General features: G+C 40.7%; 1 protein-coding gene across 5 annotated transcripts in view; it reads right to left on the minus strand.

Moving 5' to 3' along the window:
• Rnf41 (ring finger protein 41) overlaps nt 1-16,261 on the minus strand; it is a 31,894-nt gene that overhangs the window by 13,008 nt on the left and 2,625 nt on the right. For 3 of the 5 annotated variants that reach the window (XM_063254936.1, XM_013159235.3, XM_063254935.1), the window contains exons 2-3: nt 13,705-13,888; nt 4,050-4,086 (exon numbers count right to left, since the gene is read on the minus strand). The gene's annotated coding sequence lies outside the window, so the exon portion shown is untranslated. The remainder of the gene's footprint in view (nt 1-4,049; nt 4,087-13,704; nt 13,889-16,261) is intronic. The other 2 variants (XM_005006410.4, XM_005006408.4) reach the window with 1 other exon arrangement.

Consider the following 16,261-nt stretch of genomic DNA (forward strand, 5'->3'; position numbering starts at 1 on the left):
GAATCAGCCAAGCATGGTGTACACACCCATAACCCCAACAGTCTAAAGTGGAAGGACCATTAGGCCCAACCCTGGACAATTTTGCCAGACCTCATCTCAAAATATAAAATGAAAAAAGGGCTGGGAGATAAGTCAGTCCAGGGCCTGGGTTCAATCCCTAAGCATGTCAAAAAAAAAAAAAAAAAAAAAAAAAAAAAGTGTAAAAACCCAGGGGAAAACACAGATGACTAACACAGCAAAATCATCACGTGCTTATCGTGTAGCATGTGCTTGAGAAACCACCCTACTGTATGCTTTATGAAAGTGTTACATTTACCATACACTGACATTGTTCCCTTCCCAGAAACAAAAGCTAAGACCCTGACTGGCTCAGCCCACATCAATCAACGAAACAGATTTACCCCTGTAAATACAGACACGTTCTCATACTCACAGGACCATCCTAGACAGGATGCTCGTCTTGCAGCTCACTCTGCTACTAAGATAGTACTTCTGCTTCCTCTGCATTTGCTACACTTGAAATAAACTTTTATTTCGCACTCTACCAGTGTTGACTCCCTCATTTCTTTCTTTTTATTTTATTTTTTGTTCCAGAACTCAAACTCAGGACCTTGTGCTTGCCAGGCAGATGCTGTGCTGCTGAGCTGTGTCCCTAGCCTTCCTGCTTCTTGTGAAAAGCCCCAATTCTGTGAGCCCCACTAATGCATTCTCTAGCAGAGTGAGGGCAAAGACCCAAAGAGAAGTGGAGGGTCCTTAAGGGGGGCCCCACCCCACCGCACCTTCAGAAATATCCACACCCCTGCCCATCCCTGTGGGACATAAGAAATTAGTAGAGGGTTTGTGTGGAGATGTGCTGGAAGACAAGAACGGAGAAGGGGAAGCCACAGCAAAAGCCTGGCACATGAAGCTACAGTGAGAATCAAATGAAAGCCATGAAGAGCAACCAAGGAGTTACCTGTATGAACTAAATGTATATTTTTACTTTATAGCATAATGATTTCAGACTCTGAGAAAAATTGTAAAAATAAGTTGCAGCACTCTGGGAGCCTGAGGCAAGAGGATTGCTGAAAGTTTGAAGTCAGCCTTGGCTACAAGGTGAGTTCAAGGCCAGCCTGAACTGCATAGTGAAACCTTGTCTCATAAAGACAAAAAGACCCCCCTCCAAAAGTAAAAACAGGACCAAGAATTCTCATCTAGATTCCCTAAGTGTTAATATTTCATCATATTTGTTTAGTAGTTCTCTCTGTATTCACATACAATAGATGGATTCTAAATTTTTGTCTGAGAGGCTTGGTACCTTTATCTCTAAATATTTTCTAATAATCCCTAAAAATTATCAAAGCAGGAAACTGACATTGAAGTACTACTGTTATCTGTTTACCTTATTCCAATTTTGCCATCTGTCCCAATAATCATTTTTTCCTCCCCTCCGTCCGTTTTCTCTTTTTTTTTTTTTTTGCCTTTTTCATTTTTATCGGTACCGGGGATTGAACTCACGACCACCTGCTTGCAAGGCAGGTGCTTATGCCACTGAGCTAAATCCCCAGCCCCTCCCTTTTCTCTTTTTTTGAGGTGAGCAGATAGACATACACTATACCACTGAGCTACAGCACTAGACCTTTGTTTTTTGTTTGTTTTGCGGTTGCATCTTGCTGTGTAGCTCAGAAAGGCCTTGAACTAATATGCAGCCTAGATCCCACTGCCTCAGCCTGATTACAGGTGTATTCCACGTCACCTGGGTTTTGCTGGGGTTTTTTTGGTACTAGGAATCGAGCTCATGACCTTGCACCTGCTAGGCAGGCACTGTGCTGCTGAGCCATTTATCTCCAGCCCCCCCCCTTTTTTTGAGATAAGGCCCTTCTAAACTGCCCACATGGACTTAAACTTGCTTCATCCTTCTGCACAGCTGGGATTACCTTTTGCAAAAGAATATCCAATACTATATGCTACATTAAATTGTCAAGATTTTTTTTCCCTTACAAGAGACTGATCCCAGCTCTTCTAAAAGTATTTGAGACAGCATCTCACTAAATTGCAAAATTGCCCATGCTAGGGTCAAATTCATGACCCTCTTGCCTCAGCCTTCAGGAGTGCTAGGATCTATCATGTCTGCCCAACTTCAATATTCTTTAAACTCCTTTAATCTGACAGTCTGTCTTTTATGATCTTGAAATATTTTAAGAATGCAGTCTAACCTTCTTCACAATTAAATGGAAGTCTTTATCTTTGGACAAAATAACACAAAAGTGACATGTAACCTCACTGCATGAGAGATGGTGATTATTGTCATTACTAGTAAAATTAACTTTCATCCTTTGGGTAAATGCTGTCAAGTTTCTTTACACTAGAGTTGCTATTTTTCCCTCTGTAATAAGAATCTTGTGAGGAGACACTTAGAATGTATATATGTTCATCTGAAAGATTCTAAGTAAAAAGATTGATATAAAAAGTTTCCAGTTTTAGACAAATAATCTAAAAGTTATATAGAAAAGCTGGGAGTAGGGAAAATTAGAAAAAGCAAAACCTTGTTTAGGAGATTATTTGTGAAAAGTCCAATTTAAAAAAAAAAGAGTATAAGGACTTGAGCCAAGGCATTTAGGAAACAGACTAATGGGGTGAGAAGTCTGTAATCATAGCGCTATAGAAGGATAAGGAAGGGAGCACCCAAATTGAAGCCCAGGGACATGAGGAGAGGGGAGGGAAGGGAAGAGGATAAGAGGGGAGGGAAGGGAGAGGAGACGAGGAAGAGAGATGAGGGAGGTGGGAAAAGAGATGGGGAGAGAGATAGGGATGAGTATATTTTTACTTTGGGTAATTGGTAGGAAATTCTTATTCACTAAAATAAGAATTTCAGGATTAGGAAGGAAGACAATAATCCTAATTTTGGAAAGTTAAGTTTGAGATTCTCAGTGAAATTCCTAAAGTTGAAAACTGAACCCATGGGTTTTAAGAAGCCATGCTGAAGCCATGTACACTTGTAATCCAGGAGTAAGGAGGCTGAGGCAGGTGGATCAAAAATAAGCCATACAGGGAAAGTATATAGAATGAAAACAAAAATGACAAGTGAATCTGAATACAGACACCTGGGCAACAATGATTTTTTTGCTTTATTTTTATTCTTTTTTCTTGCACAAGAAATATATGAAGGTATTTTCTTTCTTTTTTGGAGGGAGGCAGTTTTTGAGAAAGGGTCTTGCCATGTAGCCAAAGTGGCTTCCAATTCTCAGCAATCCTGTTTAGCTGGTGCTGGAATTGCAGGAGGGACCCACCACGCCTAGCTTAAGGTGTTTTCATTTTAAAACAGTCAAACAATGTAAATATGAGCCTCTCTTCTCCCTAACCACTGTGTTTGATACATTCGTTCTTTCAACCATCCTGTTCTCATACATTCTAGTAGTATAAATTTTCAATCTACAAGTAAATTTCCATTACAATGTATTCTACTCTTCCCTTATAACAGGAAGTTTACTTAGTTGCCAGTTTCCCACCCTGAAACAAGTTCTGTTGAGATACTTTTTTTTTGAGGTAACACTCTTGTAACATGATTTTGAACACATGAACACACCTCTCCCCTAGTTACCAGAGGCAGAACTCCTATACTGAATGGTAGGCCTATTATTTCTTTTCCTTGATATTGCCATACTGCCTTTGGGAGACACCTTTTCAAATTTTTTTTTTTTTTTTTTTTTTTTTTTTGGAACAGGGATTGAACTCACGACCTTGTGTTTGCCAAGCAGGCACTTATACCACTGAGCTAAATCCCTGAGCCCACCTTTTCAATTTTTAATATCCCGAGAGTACAGAGAATACTAGCCATGACACTTGGGTTTTTGTTTTTGGTTTTTATGAGAAAAGGTCTCACTTGGTAACCCAGGCTAGCCTTGAATTCACAGCAATTCTGCCTCAGCCTCTGAAGTGCTGGGATTACAGGTAAGCACCATTGTGCCCAGCCTAATTATTACCTTTGAAAGAAAAGGAGATAAGAAAGAAAGAAAGAACGGACAGACAGACTGGCCAGAGATAGAAGAAAGACTCAGTAGTATACTTGCCTAGCATGTGCCGGGCCTTGGGTTCAATCCCCAGCACCTGCAAAAAACAAAAAAAAACTCCTGGTAAAACTGTTACATATTTTTTTTTATTCAAAAGTCAGGATAGGGGCTGGGGATTTAGCTCATTGGCATAAGCACCTGCCTTGTAAGCAGGTGGTCGTGAGTTCGATCCCCGGTACCGATAAAAATGAAAACAAAAGTCAGGATAGAGGACTTAGAGGAAGGAAAAGAAGTGTCAGAAGCTTCAAAGAGACAAAAATTGGGTAATGAAAGCACCAGATTCAGACTGCTGTGAGACATGGGTCTGGCTGCACAACAGGGCAGCTCCCTGGAGCTGAGTGGCACTGTGGAGAGCAGTTTTCCTGCAGCGCTGGAAGTGGAACCAGGTTGCTGTGTTTCAGAGTAAAAGGGCAGTTGGAAAGACAGGGTGTCAAAAGCCTGATTTCAAAGGAAGGGAAGGAAAGAACTAGTCAGACAGCGCAAGGAGGCTGAACAAGTGGGTTATGTGAGTTTTTCCTTACGGTTCAAAGGCCTGAGCCATGTGTGGTGGCACTCACTTATAATCTTACCTACTTAGGAGGCTGAGGCAGGAGAATCACAAGATAGGGGCCAGCTATGATAACTTAGCAAGACCCTGACCCAAAATAAAAGATGAAAAGGGCTAGAAATGTAGCTCACTGGTAGAATACTTGCCTAGCATAAGCATGGCCCTGGGTTCAATTTCCAGTTTCAAACAAGGGAGGAAGGGAGGGAGGAAAGGAAAGGCAAGTGCTTGAGTGTGTGTATAACTCAAAGACACACAGCCAGTGCAGAAGAGCACAGCTGAGTAATACTGCACCTAACCCAGAGCTGGGAGTACAGCTCAGTGGTAGAGCACACATGAATCCCTGGGTTTGATCTCTACCACCAAAAGAAAAGAAAAACTAAGGTGGAGGTGGTGGTACACAATTGTAATCTCAGCATTTGGGGAGGCTGAGGCAAGAGGATTCCAAGTTCAAAACCAGACTGGGCAACTGTTTCAAAAATAAAAATCTACTAGACTCTTTTCCTAGTGGTCCAGAGAGTTAACATTTTTAAAATAGAGCAACCTGCTGGGTGTAGTGGCACATGCTGCAAGCTCAGCACTCAGGAGGCTGAGGCAGTGGGATCACTGTGAGTTTGAGGCTAGCCTGGGCTACACAGTGAGACCCTGTCAGAAAACAAAACAAAAAGTGTCCAATACTTCATATCTAGACTAACTGACGTGGACTCCATGGGATCGCTACCACTTTCAACAGTGCTGGGACTTTGGACTGAGCTGGATCTTCAGCCTTTTTTTCTACTTTTCTCTTTTGAGACAGGGTTCTCCCTAGATACCAAGTTGCTCAGGCTGAACTCAAACCTGCAATCCCCTAACTCAGCCTTCCACAGTGCTGGGAATATGGGTTTAAACTGCTGACTAATATGTCTCCCTGAATTAAATAAGCACTGTAATTTCATTTCTTTACAATACCTATAAAATTAATCAGAAAAAAAAAATAAAATCACTGGGGCCTTCAAAACATTTCAGTTGAGGCAACTCACTTAGGACCCCTTCCATCTCTCTCTCTCAGACAGAAGCTTTCTGTCTCTCAATAAATATTTCTAAAAAAAAAAAACCCATAAAAACACATTCCAGTTGGCACATGCCTGTAATCCTTGCACTCAGGAGCTGAGACAGCAGAACTGCTGTGAGTCAACGCCTGCCTGGGCTATATGTGTAAGTTCAAGGCCAGCCTGCACTACATAGCAAGACCCCTAACTCAAAAAAACAAACGAACGAAAAACACATACCACCTATTGATAAATTTCTAAGAGCTTTTGTTAAGTGAAAAAAACTAGGATAAAAAAAAGAAGATACAAAATAATAAAGTGCAAAAACACAGTATGCATGTGTATATCCTTCCATGTGGATAAAACGCTCCATAAAGATACACTGGAAACTGCCACTAAAGAAAAAAAACTAAGACATACAGATATGAGATAAATTTTCATTTCTTTTCCCTTTGTACCTTTGGAAAGGTTTTCTGTATGTGTCTACATAGTCACTAATCAATAAACAAATCTAGGGGCTGGGGATTTTGCTCGGCAGCATAAGCCCCTGCCTTGCAAGTGTGTGGTCGTGGAGTTCGATCCCTGGTACCAAAAAAAAGGAAAAGACAAAAAAAAAAAAAAAAAAAAAAAAAAAACCCACCCAAATCTATAAGATATTTGGATTAAAACAAAAAAATGTTCAAAATACTCACTTAACATGCTATAAACATATGTATGTCATATAACATATAATACAACTTATGATATACAATACAATCACAAGATTTAGAAAATATAGGTTCCTAGAAGAGGTTAATTCACTTGAATCAAAACAAAAGGTGGTAAGTATCCTAAAAAGTACATATACCTTTATCTAGAAATCTCACTTCCAGTAAGTTATCATCCTTAGGAAATAATCACACCCCAGGGTGCAAAAAAAAGGTACCAATTTGTCTAAGTATTGTTTGTTATACCAAAAAATCAGAAATACCATAAATATACAGAATTCCTTATATTCATAAAATGGAATATGTAATATTGATACACATTTCTTATTAACTTAATGTTATTTATATATGTATTTTTATAACTATTATATATACTATGTTGCTATTTTTGTTAACAAAAACATTTAAGTATAAACACATATTGGAAAACACCTGGAAGGTTGCATATTATAGAAACTGTTGCTGGGAGTGGTGGTGCACACCTGTAATCTCAGCACTCAGGAGCCTGAGGCAGGAGGATTGCTCCAATTTTGAAGATAGCCTGGGCTACAAAGTGAGTTCAAGACCAGCCTGGACTGCACAATGAGACCCTGTTTCAAAAAGACAAAAGACATAAAGAAAAGAAACAGAAAGGAAAGAAAGAAAGAAGGAAGGAAGGAAGGAAAGAAAGAAAGAAAGAAAAAAAAGAAAAGAAAGTAGTCTCTGTAGATTTTGTTGTACTTTTCATTTTACTCACAGTTTTGCTCCATTAGTTTTTCTTTTTTTTTCTCCATTAATTTTTCCTATAATGATTTTTTGTGTGGTGCTGAAGACCGAATCCAGAATGATCATGTTTTATGAATACCATTAAATAATAATGAAGCCAGCATGTGTTTGGCGTGTGTGTGGTGGGTAACCACAGGCCTTCACACTGAGCTACATCCCTAGCTCTTTTTTTTTAGTTTTTATTTTGAGATAAAATCACACTTGAGTCATAAAGTTGTATAGGGTGAGCGAAAACTTACCATCTTTCTGCTTCAGGCATTCACTACCCACCTGCCTTGTTTTGCAATTTCTTTCTTTCCTTTTCTCTCTCTCTCTCTCTCTCTCTCTCTTGCTTTCCTGTTTTCCTGTCTGTCTGTCTGTCTGTCTGTCTTTGGATTTCTGAGGCAGGCTTTCCTAGGTAGTCCAGGCTGGCCTTGAACTCTCGGCTAATCTCCTGTCTCAGCCTTCCAAATGCTGGGATTTCAAGTATGTGCCACCATGCCCTGTTTGCTTTGCAATTTTGAAGCATTAGTGGTGTATTAATTCATCTAACTCTTACAATAGGCAACTCTATTAGATTGATGCTATTATTATTATTCACTACAAATAAGTAACAGAAGCATAAAGGTTAAAAATCTTTTCTAGGGGCTGGGGATTTAGCTCAGCAGCATAAGCACCTGCCTTGCAAGCAGGCGGTCGTGAGTTCGATCCCCGGTACCGATAAAAATGAAACAGACAAAAAAAAAAAAAAAAAAAAAAAAAAAAAATTTTCTAAAATTATATTGCTAACCAATGATGGAGCTGGAGCCTGATTCAAATCTAGGCAGAATCAGTTTACAGTCCAACCTTTTTAAAAAATTAATTAACCATTTTATTTATTTGTTTGTTTTGAGTTACTGAGGATTCACACTGAGCAACATCTCCTGGTGGTTTTTTTGGTCTTTTTGAGACAGGGTTTTCTATGAAATTCAGGCTGGCCTTTAACTTGCATTGTAGCCCAGGCTGGCCTCAAAACTAAAAGCGATCCTCCTGCCTTGGCCTCCGAAGTGTTGGGATTACAGAAATGCACCACCATGCCCGATTCCTGGTACTTTTTTTACATTTTTTATTTTTCCAGGTGTGGTAGTGTACATCTGTAATACTAGCATTCAGGAGGATGAGGCAGGAGGAGAGTCGCAAGTTAGAGGCCACTCTGGGCTACACAGTGAGACCCTGCCCCCTTCCCCTAAAAAACCCAGAAAGAATTATTTTAGGCTCATGCTAAATTGCTCAGGCTGGGTTTGAATTTGCCATCCTTTTGATTTAATCTCCCAGAGTGTTAGGATACAGGTGTGTACACCATCCCCAGATGGGTTCTAGGATTATATTTTAGAGGTATACATTTCTGCAGGATTTTTTTTAAAAATCAGCTTTTCGGGGCTGGGGATTTAGCTCAGCGGCATAAGTGCCTGCCTTGCAAGCAGGCAGTTGTGAGTTTAATCCTTGGTACCGATAAAAAGGGAAAAGAAAAAAGAAAAAAGAAAAATCAGCTATTCCTGGCAATAAGCATATTGTACTGCTACTTTTTTTTCTCTTATTCTATAAGAGCATATAGAAAACAGGCCTAAAGATTGTAAAGATTGTACTGTGCTTCATTGTACTTTCATTTTATGTATTTATTTTTGTTTCTTTTTTGAGACACGATCTCTCTATGGAGCCCACAATAGCCTAGAACTCAGTGATTCTCCTGGCTCAGCATCCAAAGTGCTGGGATTGGGACTGGGGGTTTAGCTCAGCGGCATAAGCGCCTGCCTTGAAAGCAGGCAGTCGTGAGTTTGATCTTTGGTACCGATAAAAAGGAAAAAGACAAAAAAAAAAAAAACAAAGTGCTGGGATTACAGGCATGTGCCATCACACTGCTTTCCATTTTATTTCTTTTTGCAGTACTTGAGATGGAAACCTAAGTCTTGTTCATGCTAGGCAGGCACTCCATTACTGAGCTACATCCCCATCACTTTTTAAGAGTTTTACTATTTTGCTTGGCCTGGCCACACATGCTCAATCCTCTTCCCTCAGCCTCCACAGTAGCTAAAATTACCATGTAAAGCTATGTAGAATTCAAACTCACTATGTAGCTCAGGCTGAACTCAAACTCATGGTGACTCTCTTACCTCAGCCTCCCATCACCAGTCCCAGAGTCTTTTATTTATTTGTGTGTGTGTCATATTGGGGATTGAACCCTGATCCTTGTATACATGCTAGGCATGCACTCTACCAATAAGTTACATTGAAGCTCTTTTATTTTTTATTTTGACATAGGTCTCACTAAGATGCCCAAGCAGGCCAGGAACTTACAATCCTCTTACCTCAACCTCTCAAGTAGAAGGCATGTGCTACCTCATCCAGCTGACACAGTTCTTTCTGAATCTAACCCCTTCCCAGCCAGGTGTGGTAATACATACCAGTAATCCCAGCACTGGGGAAGCTGAGGCAGGACTGCTGAAGGGAAACCTAGGCTGCATAATAAATTCAAGGCCAGCCTGAACTACATAGCAAGATCCTCTCTTAAACAAATTTTAAAGATGACAGCTGGGGATTTAGCTCGGCAGCATAAGCGCCTGCCTGGCAAGTGTGAGGTCGTGAGTTCAATCCACAGTACTAAAAATAAAAAACGAATCTGTCACACGTGGTGGCACAGGTCTGTATTCCAGCATTTCTAAGTCTGAGGCAGGAAGATCACTGTGAGGCCAGACTGAGCTACATAGTGAGTTCAAGGCCAGCCTGAACTGTAAACCAAGACCCTGTCTCCAAAACAAACAAACAATAAAACCAATCAATCAATATAACTCCTTTCCTTAGCTGCCTGGAAGTTGTGCTTTATTCTCCTTCCTTTATGTACCCTTTCTTGTGACCGCAAAAATAAAGAGTAAATGAGTTGAGGGTATAGTTCAGTGGTTAGTGCTTACCTAGCATGTGCGAGGCCCAAAGTTCAATGCCTATACCTCAAAAAAAAAAAAAAAAAAAAGGGTCATACGGTCATTTTAGATTTTTAATATGGTTAGAATACTTCCTTATGCCTTGAGAATATGATAAACAAATATTGACAGGGTTACATACAGCATGAAAAGCCAGTTCTCTGACTAGACTGCCTTACTTTGCCTCTAGGCAAAGACCAAATCTGATAGGCCAGGCTCCCCTAACTCTTCTTCAAATCTCTGAGTCTCTCAACATTGCTCTAGGCGGCACAGGGGTGAGTTGTTATTCCAAGGGGATGCTTCAGAAGAACTCCATTGTTTACCACTCTGGGGCAGAAGACTTAATAAAACTGAAACTACAAGGATCTCAAGAATCACAGCACGTGATAGGCATGGTTATACAACCTCTAATCCCAGCACCTAGGAGGTTAAGGCAGGAGCACAGTGTGGACAACTTAGCAAGACCTTGTTTCAAGAAATTTTTTGTTTGTGTTTTTCTAACACAGAGTCTTGCTTTGTAGCGCAGACCTGCCTTGAACTCACTATATAGCCTAGGCTGGCCTTAAACTTCTGGCAATCCTCATGCCTCAGATTTTAAGTACTAATACTGGGATTACAACCATGTGCCACCAAGCCCAAGTCAAAGTAATTCTTTTAAATTTATTTTAAACTTTTTGTTAGCACGTTTGCAATACCTGTTTCAGAATAATTTTTTTTTAAAAAAAAGGGGTATGATAACTGGCGTGGTGGCACATGTCTGTAATCCTAGTACTTGGGAGGCTGAGGCAGAAGGACTGCGATGAGTTTGAGCCCAGTCTGGATTACATAGTAAATTCAAGATCAGCCTAAATAGAAGAGCAAAACCCTGTCTCAAAAGAAAAGAGGGTGGTGATGGTAGGATGTAGCTCAGTGCAAACACCTTGGGTCAATCCTCAGTTCTGGAAAAAAAAAATTCCAAAGTCCCTGCCAATGACCACAGACAGTGGAAGGACAGTTTCCCAGATACTCTAGGTACAGGATACAAAAAAGTCTTGGAGGAGTTTGTTCAAGCTGGGAAGCTGGACAGAAATGGCATTAAGGTGTCCCAAACTCTCTGGCTTGCAGATCCTGAATCCAAACTATCATAGTCTATGTTTCGGGCCAGAATCAAACTAAGTAACTGTTACTTCCTCAGTGTTATACTAGGGTCTCCTTCTCTGCAGTCCTGGCCTGCATTATTCTAAGAATCCAAGAGCATTATCAGACCCCTCTCTATGACCTTCTAATTTATTGTTGTGGTCAAAACAGACTGTTACTAATGAACAATCATCCTCATCTATTTGGGGTTTCTTGAACCCCCATCCATTAAAGTGTGAACTGTGCTCATTCACACACAAATACATGCACACATGCACGCACACACACCCACACAAAGTAAAATTAGAGCAGCTTCCTTAACTTGTGATCTATATTTTTGGATAAACGGTCTTGCTGCCACCAATGCTGGGCAAAAGCGTAAGTGCAAAAGTGAGGTATAAGTGATGTAGTCTCCCCTCTACCTGAAGTTAATAAAGGTGCAGGTCTGGGGTCGGGGATTTAGCTCAGCCACACAGCACCTGCCTGGCAAGCACAAGGTCATAAGTTCTTTTTTTTTTTTTTTTTTGTCTTTTTCATTTTTATCGGTATCAGGAATCGAACTCACGACTGCCTGCTTGCAAGGCAGGCGCTTATGCCGCTGAGCTAAATCCCCAGCCCCAAGGTCATAAGTTCAATACCAAAAAAAAAAAAAAAGGTGTAGGCCAGGCTTGGTGGTGCACACCTATAATCCCAGTGCTTGGGAGGCTGAGGCAGGAGGACTGGAGTGAGTTCAAAGTCAGCCTAGGCGACATAAAAATAAAATAAAACAAAAACATAACCAACAACAAAAGACAAAGGTGTGGAGGGCTGAAGATTCTCTTGCCTCAATTACTTACTACAAATGACCAGACTCATAGACAAAGAACCCCATAACCTGTTCCAGTTTAAGGAAACGAATGACTCCTAGGAATTTCAATCTAGATAAGAAATGAGATAGATGATCTGTAATCTCAGCATCAGGAGGCTTGAGGCAGAAAGATGACAAATTCAAGTACTACTTAAGCAATCTGGTGACTCAATGAGACCCTGCCCCAAAATTTCAATAAATGGGTGGGAATGTAGCTCAGTACAAAGGCCCTGAGTTCAATTTCCATATGCAAACAAATAAAGAAAACAATCAATCAACTCTTGTGCTCAGCCCACTGGAACACTTACTCTGTTTTATGAAATGAAATAGGGATTGATGACAGAATAGAAAATAAAGTCAGTTAAGGGTTGAGGATAAAGCTCAGTGATAGAGGGCTGGCCTAGCATGCTCAATGTTCTAGGTTCAATTTGAGTACCACAGAAAAAAACAAAATCTCAGTTCCATTTTAAGTTCATTAAACTTGGCCAGAAAAGGTATTGAGAGCCTTTGAGAGGCTGAGGCAGCAGGATCACATTAGTCCAGGAGCTGGAAATTAAAGTGGGCAACATAAGAGACCTTGCCCCTCTCCCAACCCCACCAAAATAGTCAAAAACCAAATCTGAGTCCTAGTTCCAGCTCCATCATTCACCAAAGGTGATCTTAAGCAGGTTACTTAACCTCTCTCTGAGCTTCAGTCCCCTTACTGTCTATGACATGAGGCATCCTAACTATGTCAGTCCTAAGATGCTCTGTAAGTGCTATGAGAAGATAAAAGAAGAACAGGTAAATTAGGAGTTACAGTAGTTGCTTTAAATGGGGGTCTTGGCTTTATCACCAACCAACCTTGCTCTCTTTAGGCAACTCCTGACTTTGTAGGTGAAAGGAAGAGGTCTTTTATTTAGCTGAAGAAGAAAGAAGAAAGAAGAAGAAGAAGAGAAAGATCCCATCCAGTGCCCAAAGTAGGTCTGCCAGCCTTTAATGGCAAAGCAGAGACCTCCCACTTACTTGGTTACCAGAACCGAGAACTATTTGTGTTGTTAGTTATCCCAAATCTCACCTTTTCCCCACACAGACAAACTTCTTGCCAATTGAGTCATGTAGAAGAGAAACAGAACCCTTATCCTCAGACTAAGGCATAGCAATAAGTTCACTGAGTATACAGGATAAAAAAACATAAAAAGACATAAAACTAGTTGGGCATGGTGGCACACGCCTGTCAACCTGGCACTTGGGAGGCTGAGGCAGGAGGATCCCTAAGCATTCAAGGCCAGCCTGAACAACATTGTGAGACTTTATCTCAAAAAGAAAACAGACATGCACACACAAAAAGACAAAAAACTAACCAATTACCAACAAGTTAACAATTCATATGAGACATGAATATGCAAAAAAGAACCAGAGGATGTGAGTCAATTGCAGGTGGTTTTCTGTAGGAAGACGTTTTAGAAATCTGGTTTTGAGCTGGGTATGGTGGCACACTCCCATAGGGGTAGGTGGATCTTTGCAAGTTTAAGACCAGCCTGGGTTATAAAGTGAGCCCAAGGCCAGCCTGAACTGCATAGTGAAACCCTGTCTCAAAAAGACAAAAAAAAAAAAAAAAAAAAAAGAAAGAAAGAAATCTGGTTTTCAAAGGCAGAAAGAAAAAGAAATTTGGTTTTCAACTGGCAAAGAAAAGAGGCAAAGCCTAGAGCCTTATTCCAAGTCAAAGTGCTTACCTTCCAAATGTTGGGGGGTAGATTCCCTGTTCACAAGGCTCCACGCCCCTGATGCTTCCACTCAGTCCCACTCAGGCACTTGTCTGAGAAACCCATCTTGCTGGCTACTCTCCGACTTCGTCCTCCTCCCCAGTGACAAGTTCCATCACCAAGGAAGGGATGTGCTGTCACAGTCAGACGCACACTATTAATAGGAACATGGAAAAGAAGAGTGAGTCAGAGGCACTACCTCCACTTGGCAGTAAGATTAGAAAGACTTAGATCTGGCCAGAGGCCATTGAGGATTAGACAACTCCTGCAAGGGCTTTCAGCTTTCAGGGTGAACATGCAGGACCTTCCTCAAAAGAGAGAGATTGCTAAGGGATCACATTCATGGCCTGGGAGATTCAAACACAACAGGAGGCTGGGCATGGTGGCTCAAGCCTGTGGTCCCAGCACTCCATAGGCCGAGGCAGAAGAAGTGCCATGATGAGTTCATGGCTAGCCTAGGCTACACACTGGATTCAAGGCCATCCTGAAACTGCATAAGAGAACCTATCTCAAGCAAACAAAAACACAGATGGAAGAGGGAAGAAAAGGACGAAGTTGAGTAAAAAGCTGTTGGAATATTTTTTTAAAAATTTGTTTTACTTTGTTTGACAAAAGAGCTTACTATGTAGTCCAGGCTGACTCTGGACTCACTATGTAGCCACCACTGGCCTCGAACTCATGTCAATCTTCCTGCCTTACCCTCCCCAGTGCTAGGATTGCAGGTGTGAGCCACCACACCTGGCTAGAAAAACACTTTTATTCAGCACAAATTACAAGTAATGTAAATCATTTCAAATGCATAACATAGATTAATAACAACTTATACCTGTAGTAGAATGTATTAACGTTTCCAATTGTTTTCACAAATTGTTTCATGTAAAAAGAATTTCAGTCATGCATATACTCCAACAGAAAATTGGAGCAGCATCTTGTTTTTTTTTTTTTTTTTTTGAGACAGGGTCTCACTTTGTAGTTTAGGCTAGCTTTGAACTCATCATGTAGCCCAGGCTGATCTCGAACTCAAGGTGATCCTCTTGCCTCAGGCTCCCAAGTACTAGAGTTATAATCATGCACCACCATGCTCAGTGAAAATATTATTTTTATGGAGATGGTCACAAATGTTGTCAAAGATACAATTCTACTTCCCAATTCAGGAAATACTCTTCAGGGGACAAGGCTAAAAAAAAAAAAAAAAAAAAAAAAAGAGTCAAGGAGGAGATTATCCCAGGCAACCTGGGTGGCTAAAGACCAGTAAGATTGGGCTGACTAGATTCTTACCACTGCTAGGCTGCAACCAAGCAAGGAAGAGAAGGCTTCAGATAAACGGTGCTGTGAGAGCTATTCAACAATGCACAGGAGAACAGCAACTATTCTCCTTTCCTTGCCAGGACAGGTCTATCAATATTTAAGAACTGTGTCAGGATAATAATGATGATTTTTATACATAATAGAAAGACCAGCATGCCTGCAATCCCAGCACTTGGGAGGTGAGGCAGTAGGATTGTTGCAAATTCAAGACCAGCCTGGGCTATAAAGTGAGCCCAAGGCCAGCCTGAACTACATAACAAGACCTTGTCTCAAAAAAAAAAAAAAAAAAAAAAAAAAAAGCAAAAAAAACCCCCACAAACAAACAAAAACAAAGATCACTTTATCTTCTGAATCGAGTACATATGCTCATTAATATACTATGTTTACCAGACACGGTATGTTTAGAATGTATTTTTTATATTAATAAGAAACAAGTGACAGGCACATTTTCTCTTCCCTGCGGTATATGGGGGCAGTGCCGGAATGATGTGTCTACTCAATAGGATAAAAAAAAGAAAAAATATTTATGGCCAGGTGTGGTAGCTCATGCCTGGGTAATCCCAGCACTTGGGAAGTTGAGGCAGGAGGATCAGAAGGATCATTGCAAGTTTGAGACCAGCCTAGCTCACTCAAGGCCAGCCTGAACTGCACAGAGAGACCCTGTCTCAAAAAGATAAAAGTAAGAAAGAAGGTAACGCCTTGTTCTTTTGGACAATATCCCCTTTTTCAGCATGCTTGTATATACAACTATACCTCAAGAAATGCTTTTAGGGGCTGGGTATTTAGCTCAGCGGCATAAGCACCTGCCTTGTAAGCAGGGGGATCGTGAGTTCGATCCCCGGTACCAATAAAAAAAAAAATGCTTTTGGCTATGCTCAGTCTCCAGTCTCAAAAAACAAACAGCAGCCCACACTGGGAAACCAATCCAACTTCAGTGTCCCCTTGGCTAAAATAAAATACATTTTTTGACTGGGCCAAGAACAGAAGTCAGAAAACTTGGATTCTAGTTCATCCAACTAGACCACCAACCAACTAGACAACTTTAAACAAGCCATATAGTCACACAACTGTGATCCCAGCAGTCTGAGGAATGAAGATCACAAGTTTGAGCCAAGCCCAGGCAACTGAGCAACTTAGGAAGATCCTGTTTCAAAATTTAAAATAAAATACATTAAATTAAATAGAGAAATAAGAGTTTCTGGAGATGGGAAGGAAATCT

Source organism: Cavia porcellus, unplaced genomic scaffold (genome assembly GCF_034190915.1).
Source record: "Cavia porcellus strain 051 isolate PalLab524CR breed Dunkin Hartley unplaced genomic scaffold, mCavPor4.1 scaffold_8, whole genome shotgun sequence".
NCBI lineage: Eukaryota > Metazoa > Chordata > Mammalia > Rodentia > Caviidae > Cavia > Cavia porcellus.